General features: G+C 49.7%; 1 pseudogene; it reads left to right on the forward strand.

The window, feature by feature from the left end:
- Positions 1–2328: 2328 nt before the first annotated feature.
- On the forward strand, positions 2329–3433 carry LOC133759140 (GTP-binding nuclear protein Ran-like; annotated as a pseudogene).
- The last annotated feature ends 8478 nt before the right edge of the window (positions 3434–11911 follow it).

The following is an 11911-nucleotide window of genomic DNA, read 5'->3' on the forward strand; positions in this document are numbered from 1 at the left end:
AGGGACAACTGACGGTGCCCCACCGAGAGCGGAGCCACTCAGATGATGGGCTTTGGTTTCTAGACCGGGAAGAGGGGTCAATAGTCACCAGACTTCAGATCAGAGCCAGTGACTCACCCCCCAGCAGACCCAGAGCTTCAGGAACACATCACAAGATGCTGAGACACGTCTCAAACCCTTGCCAGCCCAGGCCATCTGGAACATGCGTCTGAGCACCGAAGCCCCAGGAGCCAGAGCCCAGGGGAGGAGCCCCTGGTGGGCGGGTCGCTGAGAGCTGACTCAGACTGACTTTCATGGCCAGCCTGGGATGTGCTGCGGGCGTCTCGGACCAGCCCCAAAGTGCTGCTGGGAGGTCAGGAGAGTGTAGGGCCCAAGCTCACCAGCGCAACAGGGAGGAGAGAGCGCTCCAGTGTCACCCAGCCTCTCCCAGTCCCTCCTCGCGCTGTGCTCATGTCAGACCCACATCGGGGCAGTTTCTGCAAGACGTCCCACCCCTAAGTGTGGGAGGTGGAAGAAAGGGGTTGCACATTCCTGGGGCTGTCTCACGCCTCCTCCGACTGCTCCCAAAGAAAGAAGCTTGTACGCTAGGCCAAGGTTCTTGTGCGCTTGACCAAGCAGTTTTCACACTTGTAGCTGTGGGATTTGTCGTGAGGAATTCTTTGTTCCATGTCTGCCTTTCCCTTTCCCGCTGGGCAGTACCAATGCACCACAGTGAGCACCAAGATCATCCAACTCCCTGGTGCCCAGGAGCCAGCTTCGTCCCGCTGGGGGCTGGGGGCTGGGGGCTGGATGTGAGGTGATTAACTGTGCGTGGCCTCAGTCTTATTCCAGCCCTTAGCTAGGGATTAGTATGAACAAAACCTCTCCCCAGCTTCCTCCCAGGAACCCGCCTGCAGCAGCTCCGGCTGCCCTCTCCCCGCCCACCAGGGCCTCCTTTCCCATTTGCAGAGCCTGCAATTAAAACTCCCCCAGGAAATGACTTGGAGCTGGAGCCTGGATCACGTGGCCTGGGCCGCAGCACGGAGCCTTGGCCACAGGCCCCAGCCCGAGCTCAGGTGTCAGGGGCCTGGGCTGGGGGGAGGGGCTGCACCGGGAGGACTGGCTCTGGCGAGTTATTGGGGGCGCTGACTTACTGCCGATGAAGAATTTGAGAAGTCAGGGGAGCGGCTCAGCTTTTGAGAGGAAATGTCAGCAACTAGAGGGAAAACAACTGGGGCGAAGGGCGCGCTCCACGGCTGCGAGGAAGTGCATTGGCTCCCAGCCAAACTGGCTGCCTTCCACATTTTTATTTCTGGTGTTTGGTGGTTAAATAAAAAAAGCTTATAAACTTAACTCCAGTTAGAAAAAAAAAAAACAGCTATTGCAAATATTGATTCGGGATAATCCCCTCAAACCTGGCAGGGAGACCACCCGGCACATGGGGAGGGCGCAGCCTAGCAGGTGGGGGGGGGGCATAACTTGGGGCTGTGTGGCTTGGAGTAGCGCCTTTCCCACTCTGGGCCCTGTGTCACTCCTCACTCGCAGCCTCCCATAGGGTTTTATGGATCAAGGGACAAAAAGTCTGTTTGTAGCCACCGAGTCTTAAGCAGTGGTGCTGAGTTGAAGACTGCTCACATGCTAACACTCACGTTGGCCAGTGGGTGACTCTGTTCCTCTTGGCAGGAATAATATATTGAGTGGGCATGGATTAAAAATAATTGTATAGGATCAATGAAAATATGACAGGCATTGGGGCCAGCGCTGTGGCGTTGCGGGTAAAGCCGCCGCCTGCAGTGCCAGCATCTCATATGGGCACCAGTTCTAGTCCTGGCTGCTCCACTTTCGATCCAGCTCTCTGCTATGGCCTGGGAAAGCAGTAGAAGATGGCCCAAGTCCTTGGTTCCCTGCACCTGCGTGGGAAACCTCAAAGAAGCTCCTGGTTCCTGACTTCAGATCAGCACAGCTCCGGCGGTTGCGACCATTTGGGGAGTGAACCAGTGGATGAAAGACCTCTCTCTCTCTCTCTCTCTCTCTCTCTCTCTCTTTCTCTCTCTCTCTCTCTCTCTCTCTCGTCCTCTCTGTAACTCTGCCTTTCAAATAAATAAATAAATCTTTAAAAAAATAAATAAAATAAAATAGAGTTAACAAAGTCCACGAATGGATCTCTCACTACTGAAAATCAAATGCCCAGTACATATCTGATAACACATAAACTCCCAATAGTTGTTCAAGAAATGCAAATGAAACCATGAGCTATCATATTATGTCTTTCAGATGAGAAAGAATGGAAAGGAACTTCCCAGCCTCAGTCAGACTGGCGCTGAGCTGCTTCTGGGAGACAATGCTGCAATGGCTCTGCGGAGAGAGCCCCAAGTGCAATTGCAATTGGCTCTGGTCGTTGACCATCGCTCAGGGAGTCCACCTGACCGGCAAGTTGGAGAAGTGTGGAGCCACGCTGGGCATCAAGGTGTCCTCACTCATCTTCCACATCAGCCAGGGGCCCATCAAGTTCAATGTCTGGGATACAGCCAGCCAGAAGTGTGGTGGCCTGCAGGATGGCTACTACATTCGAGCCCAGTGTGTCATCGTGATATTGGATGTGACATCCAGCATTACCAACAAGGACATGCCTAACAGGTATAGACACCTGGTGCATGTGTGTGAAAACATTCCTCATTGTGCTGTGGGGCGATGAAGTGGATATTAAGGACAAGAAAGTAAAGGCAAAATCCATTGTCTTCCACCAAAAGAAGAATCTTCAGTACTATGACATTTCTTTCTTTTTTTAAGAAAAAAATATTTATTTGAAAATCAGAGAAAGGAGAGAGAGAAGAGAGAGAGAGAGAGAGAGAGAGAGAGAGAGAGAGAGAGAGAGAGGTCTTCCACCTGTTGGTTTATTCCCCAAATGGCCACAATGGCCAGAGCTGCACTGATCTGAAGCCAGGAGCCAGGAGCTTTTTCTGGGTCTCCCATACAGGTGCAGGGACCCAAGGACATGGACCATCTTCTGCTGCTTTCCCAGGCCATAGCAGAGAGCTAGATCAGAAGTGGAGCAGCCAGGACTTGAACTGGCACCCATATAGGATGCGGCACTGCAAGCAGCAGCTTTACCCACTACGCCACAGCGCCGGCCCCAAGTACTATGACATTTCTGCCAAAAGTAATTGCTACTTTGACAAGTCTTCCCTCGGGCTTGCTAGAAAGCTTATGGGAGACCCCAGCCCCGGCCTTGTTGCCACGCCTGCTCCTGCCCCATCAGAGTTGGCCAGGGACCTGCACCGGAGCGCAGTGTGAGCATGCCATAGAGGCTGTGCAGACAGCAGTCCTGGATGAGGATGATGACCCGGATGAGGAGTCAGTGGAGGTGGGGCCTGGCGTCAGACAACTGTCCTGTGACGTCAGCAGCGCAGCCTGTGTGCCACTCTCATCATGTACTTCCTCTGCGGAACGCTGAAGGAGACGAATGAGCTTCGCAGGGAACGTGGCAGTTAAAAAACACCTTCGTTTTGTGAACCTGTGGATTTAGCTGTTTTGAAAATGTTTTCTTCTCAAGTTTCAAATATAAGACTGCTAACAGTCACATCACAATATTCAGTTGTGAAATCTTGCTTGTTACTGTCATTCCCATTCTTTGTCATCTAGATTCAGAATAAAGCTGCATTTCAAATATCTTTTTTAAAAAATAATTGAATAAAAAGAAAGGAATATTGTTATTTACCAACCTTAAAATTCTAATTATTTGAAAGGGAGAGAGAGAGAGAGAGGAGATTCCATTCCCAAATGCCTGCAATAGCCAGGGCTGGACCAGGCCAAAGCCACTGGCCCAGAATGCGATGCAGGTCTTCCACATGGGTGGTGGGGACCCAAGTATTGGAGCCATCATCCACTGTCTCCTGGGGTGCACATTAGCAGGAAGCTGGAATCTGAAGCAGAGCTGGAATCCAAATCAAATCCAGGCACTCCGATATGGGATGGGGATACCCCAGGTAGCATCTTACTCTCTGCACCAAATGCCAGCACCCTCACTTGCCAATTTTAACTATTGGAAAGCCAGAGAACCAACTGGAAAACCACAAGAACTGAGACCACAGTCAAGTAACTGGTCACAATATTCTTATATAAAAGAAATACGGTCACACACATTTCTTCCAAAACACCCACACACCAGCATAGAGAAGATAATGATAAAAAAAAAAAATACCTCCATTCACAGCAGCAACAACAACAAAATTAAAAATCCCCAGGAATTAGTACAACAAGAAATCAAAGACCTATATGAAGAGAACATTCTCCTACATATCTAAAAATATTCTGAGGGATTAAAGATTTAAATGTAAACTGAGGCCGGGGCCGCGGCTCACTAGGCTAATCCTCCGCCTGCAGCGCCGGTTCTAGTCCCGGTCGGGGCGCCGGAGTCTGTCCCAGTTGCCCCTCTTCCAGGCCAGCTCTCTGCTGTGGCCCGGGAGTGCAGTGGAGGATGGCCCAAGTGCTTGGGCCCTGCACCCCATGGGAGACCAGGAGAAGCACCTGGCTTCTGCCATCGGATCAGTGCAGTGCGCCAGCCGCGGCGGCCATTGGAGGGTGAACCAACGGCAAAGGAAGACCTTTCTCTCTGTCTCTCTCTCTCTCACTGTCCACTCTGCCTGTCAAAAAAAAAAAAAAAGTAAACTGAGAACTCGGAAAAGCCCTAGATAATTAGGCAACCCTGAGATAATGAAGACTTTCTACAGAAAGGCAGAAACCAAAATATCATGACATAAAATTTTTTCCCATATTTCAATAAACTCTATACAGCAACTAAAGGCAAGTGAGAAACTAGTATGCATAAATATTAAGAAAATTTTCCCACTGTTAAAAGCAAACTTATGGCTGATATCACTTGTGATGATGGAACATTTATTAACATCTATTCTACCTTGGCAACTCATGACAAGAGCCTCGGGTGATTACTGACACCATAAACAAGAGTGTCAATTTGTTAAGTCAACAACAGGAGTCACTGTGTACTTACTCCTCATGTAGGATCTCTGTCCTTAATGTGTTGTACAATGTGATTTAATGCTATAACTAGTACTCAAATAGTACTTTACACTTTGTGTTTCTGTGTGGGTGCAAACTGTTGAAATCTTTACTTAATATATACTAAATTGATCTTCTGTATATAAAGATAATTGAAAATGAATCTTGATGTGAATGGAATAGGAGAGGGAGCAGGAGATGGGAGGGTTGCGGGTGGGAGGAAAGTTATGGGGGGGGGGGGGTAAGCCACTGTAATCCAAAAGCTGTACTTTGGAAATTTATACTCATTAAATAAATGTTTAAAAAAATCTATTCTAGAGGAAGGCAGGGGTCAGATGTGGTTTAAGGTCTTGTTCCTGTGCGGCAGATAACACTGCGGGCTTTCATTGCACTCCCCAGAGCTGCCAGGACCTTTTCCTCTCCGTGTCCTTCACACTTGCTTTTGTCTTTGCTTAGGAAGTAAGGGTTTCTCTCACCCCAGGCCAGCTGTGTCCCATTCTTCAGTCTGAACATAAATGATGCCTTCGCAGAGAGACCTGCTTTAGTCAGAGCGTTCCTTGCTCTGGATCCCCAGTGCATTTCTCTACAGCATTACCTGGCTTTTAAAAAAAAATATTTGTTTGTTTGTTTGTTTATTTATTTGACAGGCAGAGTGACAGAGAGAGAGGGAGACACACATGCATACACATATGCACACAGAGGGAGAGAGACAGAGAGTGTGTGTGTCCATCTCTCTCATTTGGCTCACTCCCCAAATGACTACAATAGCCAGATCTGGGTCAGGCTAAAGCCAGGAGCCTGGAACTCCATCTGGGTCTCCCCGTGGGTGGGGCCATCCTCCGTTGCTTTCCCAGTTGCATTAGCAGGGAGCTGGATCAGAAGCGGAGCAGCTGAGACTGGCTCTAATATGGAATACCGCACCACAAAGCCTGCTCCTAAAACATTACTTCAAAGCGGTGCTTGGCCCAGTGGCTGGCACAGACCTGGCAGGCAACATCCATGCATAGGAGGAACAAATAAGTACACACGGAGGTGTTGGAAATGTGAGAGAAGACGAAACAGAGTCCCTGCCATCCGAAGCTTAGGGACTGCAGGTGGCTCGAGTGAACAGAGGAACCAAAGGATATTGCTGGCTCCATCCTTTGTGATAGTCTTCTGTAAGATTTGTCTTTCTATAACTCGAAGTTTCTCTAACTTAAATCAAGTATCTTGAATCCAAGGCTCTTCATCTAACTGAAACACTACCCTAGTCAACACCCACGAGACCAGCCCCAAAGCACTGGGGAACAGGCAACAAGGACGTGATTGAAAAGGGCTTGCATCTGCTCCTGTGCCTCCTGGTATGCAAGGGAGTCCAGCGTACAGCTTCTACAGAGCCCTTCTCTACCCCAGTTCCCGCTCACAGGATTCCAGGCCAATCTAGATTTTTCTGTACAGATTCCACCAGCCTCTTCTCTCCTAACAACCCCCCCCAGCCCCACCTCTCCCTGCGCCCCAGCCACGGATTAGGACATACCCCCTTTCTAAATCCTTCCCTCCCCCCCATCTCCCATCGGGGTCTCTCACGTCTTCAGAACTTCTGAGCCCGACTGTGTTTACCAAGTGCAGGAAAACTCTGACAGAGGCGATGGGGGTGGAGATGTGAGAGCGGTGATGTAGAAATCACCGAATCTCTTCAGGGACCAGGGGCAGGGAGGGGGCAGAGAGGAGGGTCTGTCACCATGCCTCATCTCTAAAACCTCCACACCCCCAAACTCTTCTCCGACCTCTCCCTTCATGACTCAGTTCTGTGTGAACATCCTTTTATTATTTTTTTAAAGACAAGATTTCATTTTTTAAAAAGATTTATTTATTTATTTGAGAGTCAGAGTTACACAGAGAGAGGAGAGGCAGAGAGGTCTTCCATCCACTAGCTCACTCCCCAGTTGGCCACCACAGCCAGAGCTGTGCCAATCTGAAACCAGGAGCCAGGAGCTTCTTCCAGGTCTCCCACACAGGTACAGGGGCCCAAGGACTTGGGCCATCTTCTACTGCTTTCCCAGGCCGTAGCAGAAAGCTGGATGGGAAGTGGAGTAGCGGGACTTGAACTGGCACCCATATGGGATGCCGGCACTGCAGGTGGCGGTGTTACCTATTCTGCCATAGAGCCAGCCCCATCAGTTCTGTGTGAACATCCTGCCGCTCAGCTGCTCCTGGAGTTGCTAGCCACACGACAGCCCAGATCACAGAGCATTCTTCTCATTGTTATGCAAACAGCTCTGAAGTTCATGATATTTACTGACAAGGTCCAGGAGCGCTCCTTGAGACAGCCCCGCCCCACACTCTCCCTCTCTCATCTGCTGTCTTCAAGTGCTGACATCCTCTGTCTACACCGACTCCCTAGGTGACGTCATCCACGTGGGTGATTTACACATGCAAAGATAACAGCCCCCACATATGTGTCTCTTGCCTGGACCTCACCCCTGAACTGCAGACTCACATGTCCCACTGCCTACTCACATCTCTGTCGGGACTTGGCGACACAACTCTTGACTTGCCCCCACAAACCCCCTTTCCTTAGAGTTCTTCATTCTTCCAGTCGCTCAGCCCCGAGACCTTAGAGATGTTCTTGACTGGTCTCTGCCTCTCACATCCCACTTCCAATCTGTCAGCAAATCTCATTCCAGAATCCACCCCCCCACCCCATCCCCACCCCCGTCTCACCCTCTCCACCTGGCCGCCCGCCTCCTCCTAGTCACAGTGCCTGGATTAGTGGTTTGGCCCCTGCAGCGGAGCTCACTTCAGGACCACTTTGGTCATCGGGGGTCCTCTGGGCTCCTGAAAAGTGGGACTACAGCCGCTCCTGTGTGCCCATTGGTCTGAACCTGTGGTCCCTTCTTCTACCGTCTGGCCCAGCAGTTTTCATATTTCTTTCTGTTTTTATTTTTATTTGAAAGGCAGAGTTACAGAGAGTGAGGGAGAGAAAGACAGAGAGTGAGAGAGACAGGTCTTCCATCTGTTGGTTCACTTCCCAAATGGCTGCAATGGCTGGAGCTGGGCCAATCCAAAGCCAGGAGCCAGGAACTTCTTCCAACTCTCTCACATGAGTGGCAGGGGTCCATCCTTGGGCCATCTTCCACTGCTTTTGCAGACCATTAGCAGGGAGCTGGGTTGGAAGTGGAGCAGCCGAGCTTGGACCGGATGCCAGTGCCGCAGGCAGTGGCTCTAGCTGCTGTGCCACAGCGCCAGGCCCCAGTTTGCATTTTTCTACTTCACTTAATTTGTACCATTGCAGTCTCTGAGCAGCAGCAATGATAGCACTGTGGCCCAGGGGCCCTGAGAGAATGCAAGGGGTAGGTGTATGGACCAGTAGTGATGACGCCGCTGGGGATGCCCACCTCCCATTTTGGTGTCTTTGGGTTCAAGTCTTAGCTCCACTCTGGATTCCAGCTTCTTGCTGATGCAGACCCTGGGAGGCAGTAGATGACGGCTCAAGTGCTTGATCCCTGCCACCCACATGGGAGATCTGGAACGAGTTCTGGGGTCCTGGTTTCAGCCTGGCCTACCTCTGGCTGTCGCCAGCAATTGGGGAATAAATGGGGAGATGGAAGATCTCTGTCTGTCTTTCCAATAAATAAAGTTGTTGTTGTTGTTGTTTTGTTTTAAAGCTCCTGCATTATAGAATGCTCTATATTAGAACACCCTGTGGTGAGAGACTCCGAGGAGGACCCATGATGCTGCTTCCTGGTCCTCACGCTCTTGTGTAAACCCTCCCCAGAGTGGCATCCAGACACGTCTGAGATGCATGTGCGTGTGTGACATGAGGTTTAACGTGTGTTTTGCAAGAGGACTCGCCCTTGCTGGTTTTGAAGAAGCAAACTCCATGGTGGGAGCTGTGGAAAGGAGGGAGCCACGTGGCAAGGCACTGAGGGTGGACTCTGACAGTCACCAAGAAGCTGGGGCCATCAGCTGGGCAGTTGGCCAGGGCCTAATCCTGCCCACAACCACATATGCTTGGAAGTGGGTCCTTCTCCCGTTGAGCTTTGAGATAAGATGTCAGTCTGTGCTGACACCTTGATTGGAGCCCCGTAGAGGACCCAGCAAAGAAACTGTGGGAAAATAAAGTTGCGTTGTTTCATGCCACCAAGTTTGGGGTAGGCTTATTATGCAGCAATAGGGAAGTAATATACCTTCTCTTACCTTACGTTCTGCCCGTATGCCTTGCCTTGATCTAGCTCTTAGGACCCAGGCTCCCAGATTCCACGGCACACATCAGCCAGGTTCTACAGCTCCATCCTCCTCTTAGCAGTCGGCACTTCCCCAGCTGGGCTACACTGTGACTCCATCCTAACTATTGGTTTAATACGCAGGAAATCGACTGCTGCCTTTTACCAGAAGCTCTAAGTGCTTCACCTGCCACGAGTCATGGGGTCTTCAGAACCAGACTGCCAGTGAGTGATTCAGCTCCAATTCCCGCTTTGGAGCCTGCTTCCTGTGACCCCTTCCCCGTCTCCATGGTAACAACCCAGCCAGGACAGAGGCTGACTTGCTGGAGATTCGTTGGGAACTGTGTTCAATACAAGCACTTGCTCGGAGGGAGGGAAGCAGGGTGAAGCTGAAGGAGGAGTTGACCAGCAAAGCAGTTGCAACAGAAGTGTTGGCAGCTCCTGCAGATGGCTGTGGCACCCAGCTAGCCCTTCTGCACGGTTCTGTGTTGAGGCTGGGACTTGACACTCACTCTTCATCCAATATAGAATGCACGCTGCTCCCAGGGAGGGTTCCCGCCCTCGGACAGACAACTCTTCACTGAGGGAAGCAATGCCAGGATTCCAAGGCACATCCTCCTGGCTCCCACTAACTTCCACACAGTGGTGCTCCTAAGCCTGTTCATCCTAACTCACAATGCTTCAGCTGCCTCCTCCAGAGACCAGCATCTCTCACCTTCAGGGTGGACCTGTTGTGGAACCATGAAACGGAGCTTGAGGTATCTCCAAGCGAAACAACTGGCTACAGGGCCACCATGTTGATCCTTACTGTCTGAGAGCAGCTTGAGACACGATCCCAAGCGGTTCCATGGTGCTCAGTGAAGGAACCCCAGGGACAAACTGGGCAAACCTCAGTGGGCTGCACACTGCCAGCCAATGCCTGTGCCACCTAACCAGCACAAACAGGGAGCTGAACCTACGGCACAGATGAAGAATTGAAGAGAACAGAGACAACCGGAGACCTGGGGGTCGGTCTCCCCAGAGGGACTGGCTCACCTGTCTTCACTGCTTCTTCCCCACCCTGACCCCAGTCCCCACCTAACTCACTCACTAGGAGTCTTCCTCATTTTGTGGCTTTGGACACCACCTTGATGATGCAGCTTTTTGATACTACCCGATGATTCCAGATTTGTGTCTTCAGCTCAGCTTGCTCCCCAGAGGGCCCAGCCTGGATATGTCTTTGAAGCACCCCCAAAATCTGGCCCTTTATTCCCAGTTCTGCTGCCACCATCCTGGTCGACACCACTGTCATATCTTATCAGTACTATTGCCAGAGCTATGTCAATGATACCCTCGTTTGGTTTCTTCATTCCACAGCAGCCATTGTTCCCTGTAGAGTGTTGGATCACATCCTTCTGTGGTCCAACACTTTCCAATGCCTCCTGTAGAATAATACCCCAAACTTTGCCATGATTGGCAAAGACTACCCGATGTGGTATGCCCCAACCTTCCCAGCCCCATCTCTTACTCTTCTATGTCACCTTCTCTTTATTTCTCTGTAACTATTATGGCCACATTGCCAGTCATCAACACTCCAAAAATGTTGCTGTCCCTCCAGGTCTTCTTTCATCAAGGATATTTACAGGGCTCCTCTCACACTCTGTTTTTTGGACTCGGCTCCAATGTGCTCTGAGTGCCCTCTCCATGTTTCGAAAAGACCATTCTTACCAGCCGAGCTTAAAACAGGTGCCACCCCTACCTTATCATTCTCTATCAGTCACTCCCCCTGCTCTGTTTTCCTGCATATTATTTGTTTCTTTGACATGCTCCCCTCCCCTAGAATGTAAGTTTCATGAAAGAGGTCTACCAAAGGCAGGTCTGCTGTCCCCAGCACCCAGACCAGGACCAGGCATCCAGTGAGCACTCATGGACACTTGTTGCAAGAATAAATCAATAAATGAGAGAACTGCCATGGCAGAGATGTGACCCGGCAGGTTTACTTCCAGGTTCTTGGAAAGTGCTCTGCGAAAACCCAGGAGCAACAGGTAACAGTAGAAACTAGTGTATTGCCTACTTCTTTTTTTTTTTTTTTTTTTTTTCAGTTTGAGGATTTCCCATTCTCTATTTGTTGTTGTCTAATCATCCATTCAAAATACAATTGTAAAACCTCATGGCTTCTATCCAGACCAAAGAGTTTATGACACGGTACAACCAAACCTCATTATCCATTTCCCAAACACACAACCACATCCACACCCACACTTAGCCTTAGCAAACAAATTCCTCATAGAACACATGAAGCCAACCAAATATGTAAAAATCTATATTTACAAAAAGATTAGGAGGTGTTTATTCCTATCATAAAAGGATCTTTTGCTTTGGAAAAGGATTCACCACAGGAATCTTTTCAATTACTAGTTTACCAAATCAATTTAAAATAGCACTTGGCTTCAAGCATCTCCCTTAGAAGAAAAGAAAGAAGGCTATATTTATCAAATACCCGCATGTTCCAGTCACTGGGCATATACAATTGGCCTATTTTATTTAATCCTGATACTCTACAATATAGTGAGTTATACCCAGGCTCTATCAAGTTCATTTATATCTTTGGAATTTCTTTGAAATTTACAAGCCAAGGGCAAGCATTTTGCATAATGGTTAGTATGTCACTTGGGATGCCTGCAGCCCACATTAGGGTGCCTGGGTTTGAGTCGTGGCTCTGTTTCGAA

Source organism: Lepus europaeus, chromosome 5 (genome assembly GCF_033115175.1).
Source record: "Lepus europaeus isolate LE1 chromosome 5, mLepTim1.pri, whole genome shotgun sequence".
Taxonomy (NCBI): Eukaryota; Metazoa; Chordata; class Mammalia; order Lagomorpha; family Leporidae; genus Lepus; species Lepus europaeus.